The following is a 22,472-nucleotide window of genomic DNA, read 5'->3' on the forward strand; positions in this document are numbered from 1 at the left end:
GCTGAATCTCATTTTAAAACGCAATCCGAAGAAGAAAGGTAGTCCTGATAATATAAACAACGAATTCCTCATTAGGTACTCCTTATGGACTAGTCGGTATTTAACCATTATCTTTCAGAAATCTCTCTCGACGTCTGTTGTTCCTAAAACGTGGAAGTTAGCTAAATTTCTTTCGTTATACAAATCCGAAAAAAACGGTCCTTATTGAACTACAGACCTATCTCTATCACATCCCATTCTTGTAAAATACTCGACACATAATTTTCAAGCAAATCATAAAATTTTTGGAGTGCAATAATGTTTTATCTGATGCCCAGCATGGTTTTAGACGCGACTTTAGTACCATAACCCAGCTCATTGAATTCGCTCATGACATCCTCCAGGTTCTTGATGCTGATGATAAAATTGACGCAATATTCATTGACTTTTCCAAAGCTTTCGACACTGCTTCACATTGCAAACTGCTAAAAAAGCTCACTGCTATTCCTAAAAACGAAGCATTAGTAAACTGGATTTCTTCTTTCCTATCCAATAGGTCTCAGTACGTACAATTCAAGTCTTATCATTCCTCCACTTCCACTGTAACGTCTGGCGTCCCTCAAGGTTCAATATTAGGCCCTCTTTTATTTCTAATTTTTATTAACTTTCTGCCAAGTAATGTTCCGGCTAAAATCTACATGTATGCTGTTGATTGTGTTTTGTATCATAGATTAAAACTGATCATGATCACATCATCCTTAACGATTCATTTGCTTTATTTCAATCATGGTGTGACACTTGGCAAATGCAAATCAACTTCCGAAAAACGGTATCCATGTCATTTTCCAAGCGTTCTTCCCCCTCTACATTTACCTATTCGCTTAATGGTTGCCCTCTCGGAATTGTTTCACAATACATATACCTCGGTCTCCTTTTCACTCAGGATTTATCTTGGTCTCAACACATCGATCATGTGCAACCGTGCGCTTAAAAAATTAGGCTACCTACAACGCACTTTACGTTCAGCACCTCTCAGCATACGGCTCCTCCCTTATAAAACACTGGTTCGTCCAATATTGGAATGTGCATCTGTTGTGTGGAACCCACACAAAATTTCGGACATCAACAGAATTGAATCTGTTCAGAAGAAAGCTGTACGCTTCATTTATCGTCGCTTTGACAGGTATTTTTCACCAAGTTCCCATCTTCCTATCTTACAGCTTACCAGTCTATCTTCCCGTCGACACTTTGATTGTTTGAAGTTTCTTTATACCTTAATTATTTCCCCACGCTTTCCTTTACTCAGCAAATATATAGCACACGCTAGACCAACGACCACCCGAAATTACCATGAGTTAAACATGTCTACCTTTGCTCATCGTACGATGGCGTTTATAGTTTTTTTGTTCATTCTATTGCATTGTGGAATTCTTCGCCTGGTTACGTTCGATCTTTATCACTGGATGAATATTTATTGTATATTACTAACCATTGATGTACAGCGCACTTGTTATGCTATTCTATGTATGTATTTGCCTACTCCTGCGATAGCCATGTGGGGCTGCAGTATGTTGAAATAAATAAATAAATGAATAAACTCATTTTCTGTTCAGAACTTTCTTTAGCAGTGCTCCGTTTTGATTGATAATCATGAGTGTATTGTTTCTGTTTTTTTATTTACTACTCAGACGCTTACATGTCGCCTTGCCTTGCACAAGACGGCCATGTATATTCACGTTCTCGCTACGTAAGATATTTGAGGCACGGGTGGTTTCCTTTTTTAATTTTTTCGTTTATTTACAGCAGGGGTCTCAACCTCGCTTGAGCTAGCGGGCTGCCATCGTGAAATTCAGTCCCGAAATAGACGGGACAGGCAAGCAGGCTACAGCCTGGAGGGAGTGGGAGGGGTGGACAAGACGCATGGACAAGTCGCGGCCTCCCACGGCAATCTCTGTAACGACCGAGCGTGCCATGGTCAAATCGGCCAATTACTCATAGGAGGCCTTCTACGAGTGGTTTTCGAGATTCCTCCACGATTTTTCGAAAGCAGAGAATGCAATTTATAGCTCACTTTGATAATTTACTGTAAACTGCAGGGCACGTGCTGTGCTAAAATATTTGACCCGCGTCTTTTTAAGATCCTTCTACTACCGATCTGCAACGTTTTTTGATCATGCTCAAAAAGTGTTGCAGGGCCCCGTTAATAGGCACGTTCCATGCCACAGATCCTATTTCTACCATTGACCGATATGTGAAGCTTAACGTCCCGAAACCACCATATGATTATGAGAGACGCCGTAGTGGAGGACTCCGGAAATTTTGACCACCTAGGGTTTTTTAACGTGCACACAAATCGGAGCACATGAGCCTACAGCATTTTCGCTCTCCATCGAAAATGCAGCCGCCGCAGTCGGTATTCGATCCCGCGACCTGCGGGTCAGCAGCCGAGTACCTTAGCCAATAAACCACCGCGACCGGGCTGTTTCTGTCATGAATAAAAACGAACTGGAACGTGCTCTCGCCCACGAAAGGCAATGCCGATGCAGACAATAAGCTACCCTGTAGGGGAGAGTTCGCGAAGCAGCGTTGCAGCCGCGCCGATAATGGAAGCTATACCCAGGAGTTGAGGGCGCAAGAAGTGGTTGCTCAACGGCAAGAACACATTGTATGTTGTCACGGGGTCGTGAAGTGACCAAGATGAAGCTGTTCATTTGGCCGAAGTTGTGGCCGGTAAACAGAAAGTAACATTACAGCAATACACACTGGCACTGAAAACGGTGAGCAGACTGTCAGCCGTCGATCAACTTATCATCGTTGGGACCTGCCGTCTATGATACACCACACGTCGAACTATCCAGCTGTTTAAGTGGTGGTCACGCCAGCTTTGTAATATCACAGGGTGTTCGCATCCTGTGCGCCATATAAACAAAATAATCCAGTAAACATGAAGCTTTTCAAACGCTGGGGAACGATCTGCGCCGAGTATTGCTCACAGCTTTTGTGGGTTTGAACCGAGCCGGTAAATTAACATGCGTGGCAATATGGTTTGGTTGGCTAGGTACCACCTATGTGACGTTTTTTATATTGCCACGCGTGCATCACACGCGTGGCAACATATGTACACACGCGCTGTCACTCATTTTTGTACCTGATGGGGAATGTCACTGGTAATTTACAGTAATGTTGATCCGGGTGCTTCACTCACTCATCATGATTCACTTCATTGGGATGCTTAGATTTTTTATTTTATCACTAGAGAACATATTCTTTCATTTTGTTCTTCTCATAAATCTAACTCCCATGATTTGCAACCAAACAGCCATAGTGGGTTTAAACCATTTGTCACAGAAGCAAAATGGCCCGTCTTGTGATCCTTACCATAATTGCCGCGTTCAACCGAAGTGTCGCCGCACAATTTCAGGCTCACCTGGCGAAGTATACGCAAGGTAAGAAAGGCAGGCGGCTACGGAAAGGGAATAGCTGGTTCACTCATACTGCTGGTCGGGAACGAAACGAGCGCGTGGTAGTGAAGAACGTCGGCAACAACTAGTGTTACGCAATGTTCGACGTATTTTCTGACCACAAGAATTCTTTTGGTATTTTCCTCGATGTCTTTTTGTGGCACCCTCTAGCTTGTGACGTCAGATAGAGGACTCAATGCGGCTCTTCGCGTGCGCGCTCGCTACGTGAAGGCTGCTCGACGCTGCTGGCCAGTTTGTCCTGCTCTAGTTATTGCAACATTTGTCGGTAAGTTCATTGAAAAATTAGTACTGATTTTGCAAGCAAATTTCTCTGAGAAATCAGCTGGACTTGCCACCAGAAGCACTTTTATTGCCGATTGCTCCTGGGGTTGTCTGCTAGCCATCAATGTGTACATCTGTATGCATGGCGAGGACTTCCTTGGCGCACTCGGAATCACTTTCCAGTTTATTTCCAATTTCTGGCTTCAGCGTTGAGGCTTTGGTTTCTGTGTCTAGATACATGTGCATTTTATGTGCGAATCACTGTATGAACCACCTGCTATGCGCGTTCGGTGGCCTAGTCTTTGTCGTGTGTCTTGGAGCGTGACTTATTAGTGGTACTATCAGTCTTTTCTTTACGTCACCCTTATGTGAATAATGCTCAGTCTTCGTTTTGGTCATGAGCTGGCTAATCATCTTTTATCTCGTTCCCGGTTCACCCCTCGTTACGCCTACCCGTCCACGTACGACCCCGTGTGGACAGTCTGCTTCCTTGATTAATTTCCTTTGTTCAGGGTTTTAAAGTGGAACTATTAGGCGAGATAGGTTAATGTAGATCATTGCTGTACACGTTACCGAAAAAAGTAACTAATTACGTTGCTCGTTACTTCAAAAAAGGAACGCGTTACAACCCTACGTTATGCCTACAAAAGTAATGGTAACGCGTTACCATCACAGGAAAAAAAATCATGGACGTTACCACTGCCGTTACTCCACAATTATACACTTTGATTCTTGTGTCATCTGTGTGTAACATAAAACTTCAAAGAAAACACCTATGATATTCTAAAATGTTCATTTTTTTTGCACAACTATACCGAATCTTATCGTTGTTACAGTGGCTCAAATTTGTTGCCTATAAAGTTACATGAGATACATTCTAGCTCCATGGCACATGGTGAACGGGAGAGTATGCAGAATATTATTCTTGATCTCACACACACACACACACACACACACACACACACACACACACACACACACACACACACACACACACACACACACACACACACACACACACACACACACACACACACACACACACACACACACACACACACACACACACACACACACACACACACACACACACACACACACACACACACACACACACACACACACACACACACACACACACACACACACACACACACACACACACACACACACACACACACACACACACACACACACACACACACACACACACACACACACACACTATATATATATATATATATATATATATATATATATATATATTGTATAGGTATATAATCGTATATATATAAAATACGGTATGTATATTCTACATATATACGATATATATATTCGTATATTTCATTAAACCGCATGATATAAGAATCGTTTAAAGCGCCGTCATGATGGTGTAGTGGTTAAGGCACTCGGCTGCTGACCCGCAGGTTGCAGGAGTGAGTCCCGGCGGCGGCGGCTGTATTTCCTATGGAGGCGGAAATCGTGTAGACCCGTGTGCTCAGATTTGGGTGCACGTTAAAAAACCCCAGGTGGTCGAAATCTCCAGAGCCCTCCACTATGGCGTCTCTCAAATATAAGGTGATTTTGGGACATTCAACCCCATATATCAATCAGAGAATCGTTTCAAGAAAAAAAGAATAGGTCCGTGACGCGGCCTCACTGGCGAGCACCTGCCAGTAATGCGCTTCCTCACCAAAGCAGGACTGACCACGCTGTGGCAGTACTTGGCTACTACCTCCCATGGCTACAGCAATTAAACCTTGGCCATCAGTCTCCAACGGCGGCCACACAACTGTCCAAGGCAGTGGTCAGACCTGCGACGCCGCGGAGGGTGCTAAAGATCTCTGGAGCCGGACAGGCCGGCATTGGAATCTGAAATCGACAACCTTCAGCGCTAGAACGCTATCTAGTGAGGCTAGTATAGCTGTCCTATTCGAGGAATTAGAGGGTGTTCAATGAGATATAATAGGGCTCAGCGAAGTTAGGAGGACACGTGAGGCTTATACAAAGCTGAAGAACGAACATGTCCTGTGCTACGACGTATTAATAGAGAGAAAAGAACTAAGGGGGGGGGGGCTCTTATACACAAGAATATCGCTGGCAGCATAGAGGAATACTATAGCATCAGTGAGAGGGTCAAAAGTATCACAATTAGGTTAACAAAAGGCACAAGATAAAGGTGTTACAGGCATACACGCCTACATCAAGCCATGATGATCATTTGGTTGAACACCTCTATGAAGGCGTATAGTCAACCAATAATTAAGTCACAGTGTAATATTCTGATGGGCAACTTTAATGCCAAAGTTGGCAAGAAACAGGCCGGAGACCATGCAGTGGTCACCCTTTACGATCGTGTTGGTCTACGCTTCACCACATGCACAAGCCAATGGATTCGACACTCCAGGCGGTTCAAGAGGTGGAGTCGCGTTCTCCACACGTCATCGCACGCGGTGACCCGAGCGTGGGGTTCCAGGGTCGGGAACGGGAATGGCGCGCAGGTCATAGAGTTTGCGGCCGCGGCCGGCCTGGTCGTTATTAACGACCTCCAGTCTGAGCCGACCTACGAGACGGCATACGCCACCAGATGGATCGATCTAACCCTGGCGACACCCTCGGTCCCGACGGCGCAATACACGTGGATCACACGTTCCGATGTCACACATTCAGAACATAGGAAAACGGCCGCGAGGAAAGGATCAGACGAAGGCGGAGCCCACAAATGCCTTACTCGATGCGCACAGCAGATCTTGCGCGTGCTGGAGAGGAAGCCCTGGTCCGCGAGGGCCATCCGCTCGAAAGACCGGTTCCCAGAAGCATTATATTTTATCGTGGGTGCTTTTTGCGGAACTTCCAACAAACATCTGTGACGCCAGCTGAGGCCAGTTAAGTCAACCACCCGGGGAAACTGTTGGCGGACACCAGCTCTGGCACAAGAGCGCAAGGGGGTGAACACCATGCCCAAACGGTTTCAAAGTGCTAAAATCGACGACATTAGGGCTCTCCTAAGAATAAGATATAGCGCTACCTTGGCATGGTTCCGCCTGCGGGTTGCGGAGGCAAAGGCCCAATACGAAAGAAAATGTCATTCAGCGTGTTCGCGTCGAAACGTCTTCTCGTCGTCTTATAGAGGAGCATTTGGCAGAAACCACCCACGAAGGTTCCTGCTACCGCTGAAGTGAGCTGACGGCTCGATGACTGCGACACATCTTGAGTCGGTGGCACTTCTACTCGAAACGCAGATTGTGGTGGACGACCCGTGCACCGACTTGCCCGAGTGCGCCGAGGCCAGGCAAATGGTCGCAAGGCCATACGGTACCGCCGACGTGGATGTCCCATTTACCGAGGCGGAGGTACGCAAGGTTGTTGAAGCGATGTCACCGCGTTCGTGGCAGAGGCCGGATGCAATAACCCCGGTCCTCTTGAAGGGCCTATTCAAATTGCACGCGTGGTTCACGAAGTTCATATTCAACGTGGCACTCGTGCTCGGATATATCCCTCATTGTTGGCGCCGTGGCAGGATAATCTTCATTCCAAAATCCGACGGCCTTTTGAGCTCACAACGTCATACAGGCCCACATGTGTGAATTCGAACCTTGGAAATATCTTGAAACGACGCTTGAACGATCGACTCTATCACTTCTTAAGTAAGAATGAGCATATTCACGACCGTCAGTTTGGATTCACGCACGGTAGAAGTACGGTGATGGCGCAGAAGACTGAGGCGCAAAAAACATAGCGTGAAGCAGGAAGAGCAGGAGAGAAGACAGAACAGCACCTTAGTCTATCTAGGGCCTTATTCTATCTGAAAGAGACCCTCTTGCAGCTGGGAGTTTCAAAGACGCCCGTGATTTTGATGTCTTTAGACATCCAGGGCACTTTCGATAGCGTATGACACCCTCGAGTGCTCGGGCTTTTCTGCGAGTTCCGCCTGCCGGCTAATCTGTACCACCTGCTGAAGACGCTCCTACAGCATTGGTCGGTGGTGTTTCAATCAAACGCTGGCGAGCTGGTGGCATACCCCTTGTTGGCGAGTCCGCAGGGGTCCCCGATCTCACGTATGCTCTGGAACGTTGTGATCCACGATCTCTTATGCCTCTCACTTCTTACGGGCGTCGCAATTCAAGCCTATGCCGACGACACCGTCGTTGTCATCCCGGCAGAACCATGAGAGCGCTTGGGAGAGGTAGGGTCCACAGTGTTGAAGAACATAGTGAGCTGGACCGTTGGGGCAAGGGTCACCTTTAGCACGAAGAAAACATACTGCGTGTTGTTCTACAATAGACACCATGGTATGGAAAAGTGGCGCCCGTCAGTAGGTTTGAATCCGGAAGACAAAAATCTCACGTACAAAGACTTTGCGGATACTGGGAGTCGTCTTTTACACTAGCCTCTCCTTTTTAAACACGCGGAATCCCCCCCCCCCCCACCAAGAACAAAAAGACGGAACTGTTGGTGGCAAAGATGAGGGTACTCGCTCGAATGCAGGATGGACTCTTGCGCCCCGAACAGAAGATGAATTTATATAGAAATGCCATCATGCTGTCAATTAGGTACGGCTCACCAGTATGGTGCGACGCATAAGCCCCTACTGCTGCATCAAATCCCGCGTTGTCTCCTTGCAGCGAGTGGTCCCACTCAACTTGTTGGGGGCGTTCAAGACGACGCGGTCGACGGCACTCCCAAGTACTCATGAGAGCACCGCTGACCACTCTTGAACTGTGAAGGGCAAACGCGGAATTCTAGTTACTAGCACTTGCAAGCAAATTTGTTACGGACAACTATCCATGCGTCCAGATCGCGTCTCGCCCACGCTGGACGTCTTGCAGGAACACCCCATGGCCAAATGCGCCTTCCACTCTCACTCACGCGGAACGAGGTACAATAGGCATTATCTGTCTATCTGAGGTGCGATGAATGAACCGCTTGCATTGAACGCACATTTACACAGATCGTTCTTATACGGATCGCCTGGCAGGAGCAGTGTTTATCGTATTAAGACCAAGGTAGCATATTGGAGTGGTAGGAAGATATGAAGTCGAGAACGCCACGAACGCACATTGCGCGGAAGTCATAGTGGTGATTGAGGCGTTGCGATACGTCAAAAACAAGGGCTCAGCTGCCACTGTCAGACGGTATACAGACTGTCTGTCCCTGCTACAGGCGATATCCGAATACAGGACTACCGACCCGAGAGTCCAATACGTGAAGGCTCTTTTCAGGGACATTTCGACATTGACGCAGAATACACTGTGCCACAAGCTGGGACACTCCGGCTCGTTCCGCAATGAGCCGGCAGATTTTCTCGCGGCTCACGCCACACGATTGGGCGACGCCAGGCAGGCCCACTCACTCCGAGAGCGATCCGCAGTATGTTGAGGGGAGAGCATCGTCGCCGCTAGGACTCTCATTGGAGTCAAAACAACGCCAACAAGAACCTCTTTAAGTGGGTACCGCATGTCTTAGATGCGCCTTCTTGGTTTCCGCTCAACGAAGCCCTCGTGAACCTGCTAACGGGGCAGGTCGGTTTTCCGCGTACTTTCACCGTTTTATTCTGCTCGTGGAACTTGTCTGCTCATGCGGCGCAACATGTGCAAGAAGTGATCGTTACCTTCACGATTGCCCCCTTACGACACAGATAACGACGAAGATACAACCAAGAGAGTTCTACGAAAAATAAGATGTACGTCTCTACTGCAGCACGCGAGAAATAGCGCATTGTTTATTAGACTGGTTAAGTTGGTTCGAGACACAATCCCCGACCTCGCTTGAGCACTGCCTGCATTTTGAGTCATCTATTCATGCGTTTTGTACCCGGTACATTAACGTGACGACCAGTATGAAAAACCGAACACAAAGGACGCAACCACGTGATTTGAACGTTGTGGGGGTGGAGTTGTCCTGTAGGCCTTGTCCTGGCAATGGCGAAAACCTCGGTCGCCTCTGCCTTGCCGCATATCCTCGGTCGGCGGGCAAACACAAAGGTGAGACCGTGACACTACCACCGTTCACCTACAGCTATCATCGTTCGACTACAGTTCACTAAATCTTCCGACTACGACAGCGCTGAAAGGAGTCGCCGCGATGCCATCGGCCATACCATGCTGAATGCGCCGGTTCTCGTCCGATCACCGAAGTTAAGCAGCATTGGGCTCGGTCAGTACTTGGGAACGACACCACCTGGGAACACCGATTGCTGACGGCACCTTCTTTTGCCCCGCCGTGGTGGTCTAGTAACTAAGGTACTCAGCTGCTGACCCGCAGGTCATGGGTTCCGACGAAAGCTGCATTTCCGATGAAATGTTGTAGACCCTTGTGCTCAGATTTGGATGCACGTTAAAGAACCCCAGGTGGTCAAAGTTCCCGGAGCCCTCCACTACGGCGTCTCTCATAATCATATGGTGGTTTTGGAACGTTAAACACTATATATATATATATATATATATATATATATATATATATATATATATATATATATAAAGGTGTCGCCGCGAAGAGGACACCGTGTAAACGAGAGGACTGGAGACGTGGTGTTGATCACACGCCGTGCAGTGCCTTGTTTTCTCTGCTGTTCTCCCATTCTTCTTTGTGCAACTGTCGGCACGATGTACGCGCAAGAACGTCGGTCTACGCTTCAAGACGTCATGCATCGCACGATACCTAAAATTGCGCGTGCGGAGAAGTGGTGTTTGTACTGTACACTAACAGAATGGCTGGTCTTTTTTCTGATGTGCTGCAGTTGAAGGACTCGAACTTTATTCACGAGCTGGCCTAACGCTAAGCAACCTGTTATCGTGACTGTTTTTGTTTGCAACCTTACTATTTCTTGTTTTGCTTGTCCCAGCCAAACCTCCTTCTCTATTGTACAATGCCCCGCGAGCTATCAGTGCTCGGGTCGCCGTTAGGATACAATCAGCGTTACCGTGGCCCACCTTTTTCTTTTTCCAATATCGGTTCTGATTGTGAAGCATTTCTTAGCGAACTTCGACGACTTTAGGCGTATCTATCTATCTATCTATCTATCTATCTATCTATCTATCTATCTATCTATCTATCTATCTATCTATCTATCTATCTATCTATCTATCTATCTATCTATCTATCTATCTATCTATCTATCTATCTATCTATCTATCTATCTATCTATCTATCTATCTATCTATCTATCTATCTATCTATCTATCTATCTATCTATCTATCTATCTATCTATCTATCTATCTATCTATCTATCTATCTATCTATCTATCTATCTATCTATCTATCTATCTATCTATCTATCTATCTATCTATCTATCTATCTATCTATCTATCTATCTATCTATCTGTCTGTCTGTCTGTCTGTCTGTCTGTCTGTCTGTCTGTCTGTCTGTCTGTCTGTCTGTCTGTCTGTCTGTCTGTCTGTCTGTCTGTCTGTCTGTCTGTCTCATTTTTTAATTCATTTTACCCTCAATCGCATATAGCTTTACAGGGGGGAGTGGGGTACAAAAATAATAAACTATAAACAAGAGCAAACATAGTAATATTAAAATAATAAAGATTACAGGACATGTAAATTCAATGTTAGGCAATACACTGATTGTATGTGTAAGTATCATCAGAAACACGGGGAAAGAGAGTACAATAATATAAATCTACAATATACACTTCACGCGTCAGCACGTAAGTACTCCTGTATTGTAGAAGAAACCAAGTCATGATTTGACATGGAAACCATGTCCAAGGGAAGGTGGTTCCAGTCGTTGGATGAGCGTGGGATGAAAGAATGATGGAAAGTGTTAGTGCGGCAGCTAATGACGTGTACCTTATGTTGATGATCTAAACGAGCCGAGTAATAGGATGGAGTGGTAATGAACTGAGCTTTGAAAAGTGGATGATTGACTATCTTGTGAAAAAGTATGAGACGAGATGCTCTGCGACGTGATTCAAGTGACTGTAGTGAAAGGCCGTGTTTCATTGACGTAACACTGCTAGTGCGATGGTAGTTAGATAGAATGAAGCGTGCTGCGTTATTCTGTACCATTTCAAGCGAGTGAGTTAAGTTCAGTTGAATAGGGTTTCAAATGGAGCATGCATATTCGAGTTTAGGACGAACTAGTGTTTTATACATTGTTAGTTTCACGACTTGAGGAGCACGGCTAGAGTTGCGTCGTAGGTATCCCAGCATACGGTTGCTATTGTTAATAATATAGGTAATATGATGTTTCCAGTTCAAGTCGACGTTATATGAATCCCCAATTATTTATACGAAGTTACAGACTCTAGATCAACGTCATTTAAGATGTTGTTAGCAGAGGGTCCGGTAGTTCGTGAGATACGTAAAGCTTTACATTTGTTAGTGTTGAGGTCCATATGCCAAATTCAACACCAGCTGGTAATAATAATAATAATGTCACTTTGCAAAGAACTAGCGTCAGAGTTAGATGAAATTTCTCGGTAAACAACGCAGTCGTCGACGAAAAGGTGAATCGAAGAAGTTATAACATCGGGTAAATCGTTAATATATATAAGTAATAGTAAAGGGCCCAACACAGAACCCTGGGGCACACCAGAAGTAACGGGAGAAGGTGAGCTGTAGTTGTCAGCAACAAGGAATTGTGAGCGATTAAGAAAAACTCGATCCAAGCAAGAATGCTGCCATCAATATTAAGGGTCCTAAGCTTATATATTGTAGGTGATGATTAATCTTGTCAAAAGCTTTTGAAAAGTCTAAAAAAAATGCAGTTGACCAGTGAACTCCGATCTAGAATGATATGTAACGAATAGGTAAAACAAAGCAACTGCGTTTCACTTGAGAATGACTTCCTAAATCCATGCTGTGACGTGCTAAAGAACGAATTTGATTCTAGAAAGGTGACCAAGTTAGAGAAGATTATGTGCTCCAAAAGTTTTGCATGGTATAGAAGTAAGTGAAATAGGTAGGTAATTAGTAACAGAATGCTTGTTCCCTGACTTGTGTAGCGGAACCAACTTTGCCTCTTTCCAAACGCGTGGCACCACACCTTCAATCAAAGACTGTTGGGAATATTTTACACAGAAACATAGATGAGGCATGCTTAGTTTCTTTAAGGATTCTTGCGTTTATATTGTCAACACCACAAGCAGAGGACACTCTGAGTGATTCATTTAGTTTTACAATTCCATGGGCCTCAGTTACTGTAACACACGTTGAGGGATGGTCGCGCGCTGGTAAAGAGACGGTAGCAGAAGTGGACGATACTGAAAATTTCCGGACAAAATTTTCGTTCAGACGTGCTGCACACATCTGGGAAGGCACGGGAAGGCCGTCCGAGTCAACAAGTACAATTTCACTGTCGTTGGTATTTGTAATAGTTCTCCAAAACTTTCTAGGATTGCTGACAAGCATTGATGGCAGAGTGTTAGAAAGTTAGCCTTAGCATCCGAAACTGCTGACGAGTAAACTCGCGCATCACTCTCGTAGGTGCGCCAGCGTCCCTCCGTACTCTGGAGTTTCGCAGCACGAAACAAGCGTTTTTTTGTTAGAAAGTCGCTTTAATTATGTATTGTACCAGGGTGAGCAAGAGCTCACAGGTATAGACTTTAAGGGAACAAAGGTTCGAGTAAGTTCGTAGATTTTGTTAACAAACAGATCCCAGTTTTTCTGCACGGTTCTATTATCAAAGTCATGTAGATAAGCGCCGCAGAATAGAAAGAGCTGGTGGTTCATTGCCTCAAAGTACGAAGGAAATGGTACGACGTCTGGTAACGATGACGCCCATATTATGATGGGATAGTTGAAGTCGCAGAGAATAGTTATCGAAGATGGGTACTGCATTGTAATTTTATTATAGTTATCGGGAAACTCCTGAACAAAGCTATCTATCTATCTATCTATCTATCTATCTATCTATCTATCTATCTATCTATCTATCTATCTATCTATCTATCTATCTATCTATCTATCTATCTATCTATCTATCTATCTATCTATCTATCTATCTATCTATCTATCTATCTATCTATCTATCTATCTATCTATCTATCTATCTATCTATCTATCTATCTATCTATCTATCTATCTATCTATCTATCTATCTATCTATCTATCTATCTATCTATCTATCTATCTATCTATCTATCTATCTATCTATCTATCTATCTGTCTGTCTGTCTGTCTGTCTGTCTGTCTGTCTGTCTGTCTGTCTGTCTGTCTGTCTGTCTGTCTGTCTGTCTGTCTGTCTGTCTGTCTGTCTGTCTGTCTGTCTGTCTGTCTGTCTGTCTGTCTGTCTGTCTGTCTGTCTGTCTGTCTGTCTGTCTATCTATCTATCTATCTATCTATCTATCTATCTATCTATCTATCTATCTATCTATCTATCTATCTATCTAGCCACCTACGACATTTAGCTCTTCTGGCCGTTTCGATAATGGAATCAACACCAAACTTGGTATGATATGAATGACTGCATGAAGAACGTATTTGAATAGTCATAATTAGAAAATGATGACATGTATGTCATGAATGTCATAATTTACATTTCATGGTCTGGCAGTTCTTGCGATGGTTTCGTTCACATGGCATGTTGCGAAACTGGTATGCTATGGCATGATTGCACGGCGAACACAAGCGACAGACCCTAACATGAAAATCATGACATGCGTGTCATGTAACAACAGGATTACATGCCACGCTCATGATGAACTCGCGGCCATTTCGCTAGCGTCACATGTACCAAATTTGGTGTTACGGTACGTGAATAGATGATGAAGGTATGTAACTGGTGCAAACATGATAAACATGATATGCATGTCATGTAACAACATGACTACATGCCACGCTCATGATGCGCTGGCGGCCGTTTCACTAGCTTCACTTATACCAAGTTTGGTATTACGGGACGTGAATGGATCACGAAGGTATGATACTGGTACAAACATAAAAATGTTGACATTTGTGCCATGTAACAACATTATTACATGCCACGCTCATGATGCGCTCGTGGCCATTTCGCTAGCGTCACTTATACCAAATTTGGTATTACGGGACGTGAATGGTTGACGAATGTAAGATATTGGTGCAAACATGATGAACATGAGATGCGTTTAATGTAAAAACATGACTACATGCTACGCTCTTGATGCGCTCGTGGCCGTTTCGCTAGCTTCGCATATGCCAAATTCGGTATTACGTGACGCCAATGGATGACGAAAGTATGATACTGGTGCAAACATAATAAACGTGAGATGCGTGTCATGTAACAACATGACTACGTGCCACAATCATGATGTGCTGGGGGCAGTTTGGCTAGCTTCATTTATGCCAAACTCAGTAATACGTGACGCCAATTGATGACGAAGGTATGTGACTGGTGCAAACATAATAATCATGAGATGCGTGTCATATGAGAACACGACAACAAGCCGCAGTGAAGGTGCCAATACATTTCGAAGTGACGCTGTGCCCGTGCTTGCTGGCATTCATTTCGTCGTGTCACGCCGTCGTTGCCACGCCAGGCGCCGGTCCTGCCATATACTCGCAGGCGCGCGCCGCGCTGCGTTGCTTTGACGCATGCGCGTTTCAGCACGTCCGGCGTCCCTCCGTCACAAAGAGAGGGAGACGCAGTGTTGTCTTCGTAACGCATCGGCATAGAGTAATGTTATTCCATGGCATCAGGGTGAAATGCAGCATGTCGGATTTCGTGCCAATGCCATAGAGGAACATTACTCTATGCCGATGTGTTCGCGTTATTCTATGCCAAAGCATGTCGCATTTCGTGCCGGTTGCCGTCGGGCCGCGCCGACATACGCTGGTTGCACCTGGCGTCACACTATAAAATGCTTGCGCATTGCTAACTTAGCGTCGCTGTGCCCAGCGTGCTCGCGCGTCAACGCTACATTGGAGTGTATTGGGCCCTTCATGATGCGCTCGTGGCCGTTTCGCTGGTTCCGCATATACCAAATTTGGTGTTACATGACTTCAATGGATAATGAAATATATGACTGGTGCAAACATGATGATCCTGACACGCGTGTCATGCAAGAACATGACAATATATCACACTTATTGTGTGCTTGCGGCTGTTCTGCTAGCTCCACATATATTATATTTGATATCACGTGACGTGAATAGATGATGAAGGAAAACGACACATACAAACATGATAATCATGACACGGAAGTCATGAACGGCATCATTTACCTCCACCTCGTAACGTTGTGCTTATTTCAAAGTGACATATCAACATTTTTCACTCATGCTTCACATGTCACAGATTTCGACTGTATGTGGAATCTGTCAATGTTTTATCCAAATTAAAGCTGTGCGTATCGGGGGCATTCATGAGGCACATCTTTTTCTTCACACATGCTCCTAATCATGAGTGGTCGTCTTTTTCATCGAATCTCAGCCTGTCTACAGTCCCGCTTATGCCAGCGTGTTCTGACCTTCCTTCTATTAAACGTTCGTCATGCGTTTCTGCTTTTGCTGCGACTATTAGTCTAGAGCTGACCTCTTCACAAGCAGATGAGTTGCTTGCCTCGCTACAAAAGCATAAGAGATGGTTTTATGCCCATTACTCATCTTCGAGACAGACGTCCATTATCACGCATCGTATCGAGACTGATGGCACTTCCATCGTACGCCGTCAACCATATCGTGCCTCTTCATCTGAGCGCGAGGTCATTGAAGAAAATGTCGCCAATATGCTGCAACGGAACATCATACGTCGATCCGCGAGTCCTTAGTCATCTCCCTTTGTTTTAATAAAAAAAAGATGGCTCCGTGTGATTTCGCGCAGACTACAAGGCACTTAATAAGATTACCCGCAAAGATGTTTACCCCATGCCGCGCATAGACGATGCTTTGGATTCACTGCAGGGTGCCGAGTACTTCTCAAGTCTAGACCTGCGTTCAGGTTATGGGCAAATACCCATGCACGAGGACGACAAAGACAGAGTTTTCAACACCAGATGGGCTGTACGAATTCAATGTCATGCCATTCGGCCTTTGCAATGCTCAAGCAACATTCGAGTGGATGATCCACATAGTTTTACGAGGCTTGAAATGCAAAACTTGTTTGTGCTATTTAGACAATATTGTTATTTTGTCGTCAGCCTTCCCTCAGCACCTACAACAATAGGACCAAGTTCTCATGTGCCTTGGAAACGCAAAACTTCAGTTGAACACCAAGAAGTGCCGTTTTGTGAGCAAGGCAATTAAATTGTAAGGCCACATTCTAAGCAAGGACAGTATTCGTCTCGATTCAGACAAGATCTCCGTTGTCCCACACTTTCCGCGTCCTAAAAAGCCAGAGATTTGCGCAGTTTCTTTGGCCTCGCTTCTTATTTTCGCCAGTCATACGAGACTATGCCTCAATAGCTTCACCATTGCATAAGTTGCTCGGATCAGGCGTCGTCTTTGTGTGGTCTCCTGAATGTAAATCGGCGTTTGCCCAACTGAAGTGTGCACTCACATCCAAACCAGTCCTCTCTCATTGCGGTGAAAGTGCGCCTACGCTCCTGCATATAGACGCTAGTGTTCATGGCATTGGTGGTATTATCGTGCAGTGAAACAAATCTTAACGTGAGAAGGTAGTCGCATCCGCAAGCCGTGCCCTGACCCCTGCTGAAAAGAATTACACTATCACCGAACAGGAGTGCTTAGCGGTCGTATGGGTTTACAGAAGTTTGGACCTTATCTCCACGGCCACCACTTTACTGTGGTTACTGACCATCATGCCTTGTGCTGGCTCTCGGCACTCAAAAACTTGTCCTGCTACTTTGGTCGCTGGAATTTTCGCTTACAAGAATATGACATCAGTATTACATACAAGTCGGGGAAAAAGCATCAACACGCCGACGCGCTTTCGCGTTACCCGCTTCCTTAGGAGCTACTTACCAAACCCACTACTGCCGAACTCGAGGAGCTTTTGGCCGTCCCTGCCCCGAATGTTTTGGCCTTAGCTAATCTGGACCCAACTTCTCCGAACGAGTGGGGTTTTCTGTTATAGCGCCAACGTGCTGACCCTTACAGTCACCGCATCATGGACCGTCTTGACGGGGCTTGGCGGCCCCCTAACGCCCGTCTTCGTCGACGACTGACGCAATTCAAGCTCGACAACCGCATCCTGTACCGTCACATCTACCACCTTCATGACCAGTATTGGGTGCCCGTTCTCCCTCACTCTCTTCGGGCTCAAGTCCTCAAGACATATCATGGCGACATGTTTGCTGAACACATGGCTTTCAAAACGTACGACTGCATAAGATGTCCCTACTACAGGCCGGGCTTGTCCACCAGTGTAACGAAGTACGTTGCCACATGCGCCCTATGTCATTGTCTCAAGCTCCCTCTATCAACTCAAAGCGGACCATTACAACCGCTCCCATGTCCACTAAAACCATTTGAGGTAGTTGGCGTTGGTCCGCCTGCTATGACTGTCACGGGCAATCTATGGATAGTTACAGCTGTCGACCACCTGACCCGCTACACCGAAACAGCTCCCGTGCCTTCTGCATCCGCTTCGGAAGTGGCTGACTTCACCTTTCGAGCAAATATTGTTTCGTCACGGTGCTCCTCGTGCAATTCTGAGCGACCGTGGAAGAGTATTTCTTTCACTAATCGTCGAAGAAGTGCTCAAAGCATCCGGCACAGCACGCAAAAGAAGCTCCAATTACCATCCTCAGACGAACGGGCTGAGTGAGTGCTTTCATCACACACTGTCAGATATAATGGCCATGTATATCGAACCAGACCACAGAAATTGGGACGCCAGTTTGCCATTTGTCCCTTTTTCTTATAATCCCTCTGTACAGTGCACGACTGGTTACTCGCCGTCTCACGTCTTCCATGGTCACTTCCCTTCTTATTGCCTCGATGTTTCGTTCTTCTTTGCGCCTGTTAAACTATGTTCATCATCAAGTGATCAATATGTGCCTCGTCTACTTCACTGCCACCAGCTGGCCCGCGTCAATGCTGAAGCCAAGCAACAGTATTGCAAGCTTGAATATGATGCCTCTCATCGCGCCATGTCCTTTAGCCCTAGCGACGAAGCCCTCCTTCTTACACCCATTCGCATTCCTGGCCTGTGCGACAAGTTTAAATTACGTTTCATTGGCCCCTAAACTGTCTTGAAGCAAACGTCTCCTGTCAATTATCGCGTGGCACCCGTTCTTCTTTCAACGAACCGCCGCTACCGGTCAGCAGAAATCGTCCACATATGGCACATGAAAGCTTTCACACGGCGTTCCTCTTCGCTTTAAACTGCGGCCAAGAGCTGTGGTCAGGTTGGGGAAGTTAGTGTGAGCATTCATTAGACACATCAATTTTCTTCACTTCTTCACACATGTTTATCATCATGAGTGGTCGTTATTTTCATCTTGTGTGGGAACTTCGCCTGCCTGTGTTCTGTGCCTCGGGTGTGGTCGCTTAATCGTGTCTTTCGGGTCTAATAAAGGTTGCTCTTATCGTTGTATCACAGTATATTTAAAGCCTCTCCTCATTAATTTTATACTAGCTTTAAACCTGGTATGCGTAGTGCAGGGACAGGCTATCTAACACCTTTATTTTTGGCTTTATTTTTCTTGAAATTGGGCATGAAGTTTGAATTTGGGCGACTTTAATGTAAGTTGGAAAGAAAAAGGTTGGAGACCATGCAGTGGGGAAATATGGCATCGGCTCTATAAATGCCAGAGGGGAGTTATCAGTAGAGTTCGCAGAACGTAATAACCTATGAATGTTGAACCTTTTCAGAAAACGAACTAACCGTAAGTTGCCGTGGCGAAGACCCAACGACCAAACTAAAATTGAAATATACTTCATTCTGTGTGCAAACTTAAGCATTGTACAGGATCTACAATTAGTTGGCAGGACACGATGCAGTGACCATAGAATGGTAAGAGCTCGTATTCACATTGGTTAAAAAAAGCAATGACAAAAACTGATACGCAAGAAGCCTGATAATAAACTACTGGTGAGAGCGAAGGTACCAGAATTCAAAGTTTTGCTTCAGAATAGATTCAAGGTACTAAAAGAGATAACCGACGTTTTAGTTGACACAATGGATATTAATCTTACTAGTATCATCAAAGAGTGCGCAATGGAAGTCAGAGGTACAGTCACTAGACAGTACACTAAAAATAGCTCAGGAGAAGAAAGTTATTATCAAGAGACAACACACGAGAGCCCCAAATGCAGCCGACAAAATAGAGCCAGTGGAGCTTTCGAAGCTAATCAATAGGCGTAAGGTAGCCGACGTTAGAAGGTATAACATGGAGAAAATTCAGCAGGCTGTAAAAAGGTGTAAAAGCTTAAAAGCTACGAAGTCAATCTGGTGCATAGGCGAAAATTGAATTCCTGCATGAAAGAACCTGGAAGGCAATGCCATAACCAATATGAACAGGATAGTCAAGGTTGCGCAGGAGTTTGGGCTATCACAAAAGACCCACTCCTGCGATACCTCGAATTGGGCTGCAGTGTGTACAAATAAATAAATAAATCACTCAATATCCAGCAAACCCGATGAAAAGTCCGTCTTAGGCTTTATTGAATAATTTAGCTGGGCCCTGATTGAGAGCGTAGATTAGAGTATGTCACAAGCGTAATGTCACAAGCTACGTTTGCGACATTACGAAAATTATTCAAGGCGACATTTGTAACTTGTAAAATCTGTTGTTGAGCACATGAATTAAATCTTAGAAAAATAATAAAACAGACGGATGCAATGGAGCGTGTTTTCCAAAAAACGTGAAGCACTTCCTAGTGTACTGAATGCACATTTGGTATCTATCTATCTATCTATCTCTCTATCTATCCATCCATCCATCCATCCATCCGTCCGTCCGTTCGTCCGTCCATCCATTCATCCATCCATCCATCCATCCATCCATCCATCCATCCATCCGTCCGTCCGTCCGTCCGTCCGTCCGTCCGTCCGTCCGTCCGTCCATCCATCCATCCATCCATCCATCCATCCATCCATCCATCCATCCATCCATCCATCCATCCATCCATCCATCCATCCATCCATCCATCCATCCATCCATCCATCCATCCATCCATCCATCCATAAAAGCCTTCCGCGTTATGAGGAAATCGCAATAATTCGCCCCGGGTGGGGCCTCACCGGTGACCACCCCCGGTAATGCACTCCCTCACCAAAGAAGGATTGGTCGCTCTGGTGCAGTATCTGGTCATTACCTCCCACAGCGATACGCCATTTAACCTTTGGCCCTCAGTCTCCAGTGGTTGCTAAGCAACCGACCACGGTGGTGGACAGACGTGCGAGGCAGCAGGAGTGCAAGAATCTCTTGGTGCGGACAGACCGTCATTGTAACCTGAACTTGGCAAGTTTTAATGCAAAACCTCATATATTGAGGCCAGTCTAGCTGTGCTATTCGAGGAGCCAGAGGGTGTTCAACGGGGTGTAATAGGGCTCAGTGACTTTATCAGGACAGATGAAGCCTATAGAGTGCTACAGATTGGGCAAGTCCTTTACAATCGTGGTTTGGTTGAAAGAACCGAGGGTGGGGTTCCTTATCCACAGAAATATAGCTGGTAATATAGTGGAATACTTTAGTACTGATGAAAGGGAGGCAGGTATTGTCATTAGGCTCAATAGGAGATGTTACGACAGAGATGAGACTGACACCCGCGTTGTCCTGGTTGAACGCTTCGTTCTTTTTTTCTTTATTGTGAGCTGATGTGCCACCCGCCCTGCGCTCGCATTTTCGCGTGTCTGGTGCGCAGCATAGCGTTTCCCGTCAACGTTTTACCGCGGTAAAAATAACAACCTTTCGGGACCACGGCGTGGTCGCTTGCCTCCAAAAAGTAAACCGTTGAGTGGCGTGACGAACTTGCTGACCGTTGAAGAATGCAATCTTGAAGTACCTCTCGAGGCCGTCCTTGCCTGAAAACGCCTCGACTACTATGCTGAGCTTCCATTGCAGCGCTTGAACGTTGCCGTCTCAAAGAACCACTAATTCACTGATGTGCAGCTGCGACGAAGACGATGGCTGGCAGTGATGAGTGGAGTGCAGAAGTGGATACTCCTTCTGCCACCGTGTTCACAATTGTTGTAGAAGGTAGAAGCTTGTTTCTGTATCTCATCCTCCTTCACAATTTATGTGTGGTGGAACTTGGCAAACGACCGCTTGTGTTTGCTAGTAATCCCACAACACGCTTACAGGTTAAGAAATGTGATGGCGTCAGTGCCTCTGCATCCTCGGCGTCCTCGCAGAGTTAGGTCAGAGGGCGGCAGTTGATCATCGATTACACCTCCGCCAGCACAGTGAGCAACTCTTCGTAACTGAGGCTGCTTCATCCAAGGCAGCGCTTGAGCGCATCCTCAATTGTCTGTATGACTCACTCCCAGCAACCTCCTCATCACAGGGCTCATTCGGCGGTAAACTTCCAATAGATTCACTGGGTACTTGCATGGTGTTTTATGGTTTTGTTAAGCAGGATTATCAGTTGCTTGGAACAGCTGCGGAAGGTCTTGGAATTATTCGAATAAACGGCAGATGGGACGCCCCTCCTTCACCTAAACCAGCGAAAGGCAAGAAGAAATGAGTGAGCTGTCATGTCTGAGGTTAATTCTAAGTGCACCGCCCATGTCATCACACAGGAGAAAACGGCAATATGGTGTTTTGCCGACTGTTGAGTAGAGTGGTAGTACAGTGAACCGCAAAAGTCTACTCCCACGACGTCAAACGCTGACGCCTCTGTTACGCGGTCTTTCGGTAATGGTGCAACTAGGACCGACGCTGGACGCAAAAGTCGGCGATGACATGGCAAG

At 45.7% G+C, this 22,472-nt stretch overlaps 1 long non-coding RNA gene and 1 pseudogene across 1 annotated transcript in view; both read left to right on the forward strand.

The window, feature by feature from the left end:
• Positions 1–22,472, forward strand: part of LOC142808771 (uncharacterized) — a 118,518-nt gene that overhangs the window by 16,964 nt on the left and 79,082 nt on the right. The window lies entirely within an intron of this gene.
• On the forward strand, positions 9,809–9,927 carry LOC119178821 (5S ribosomal RNA; annotated as a pseudogene).

The sequence above is a fragment of the Rhipicephalus microplus genome, chromosome 1, assembly GCF_043290135.1.
Source record: "Rhipicephalus microplus isolate Deutch F79 chromosome 1, USDA_Rmic, whole genome shotgun sequence".
In the NCBI taxonomy this organism is placed as follows: Eukaryota; Metazoa; Arthropoda; class Arachnida; order Ixodida; family Ixodidae; genus Rhipicephalus; species Rhipicephalus microplus.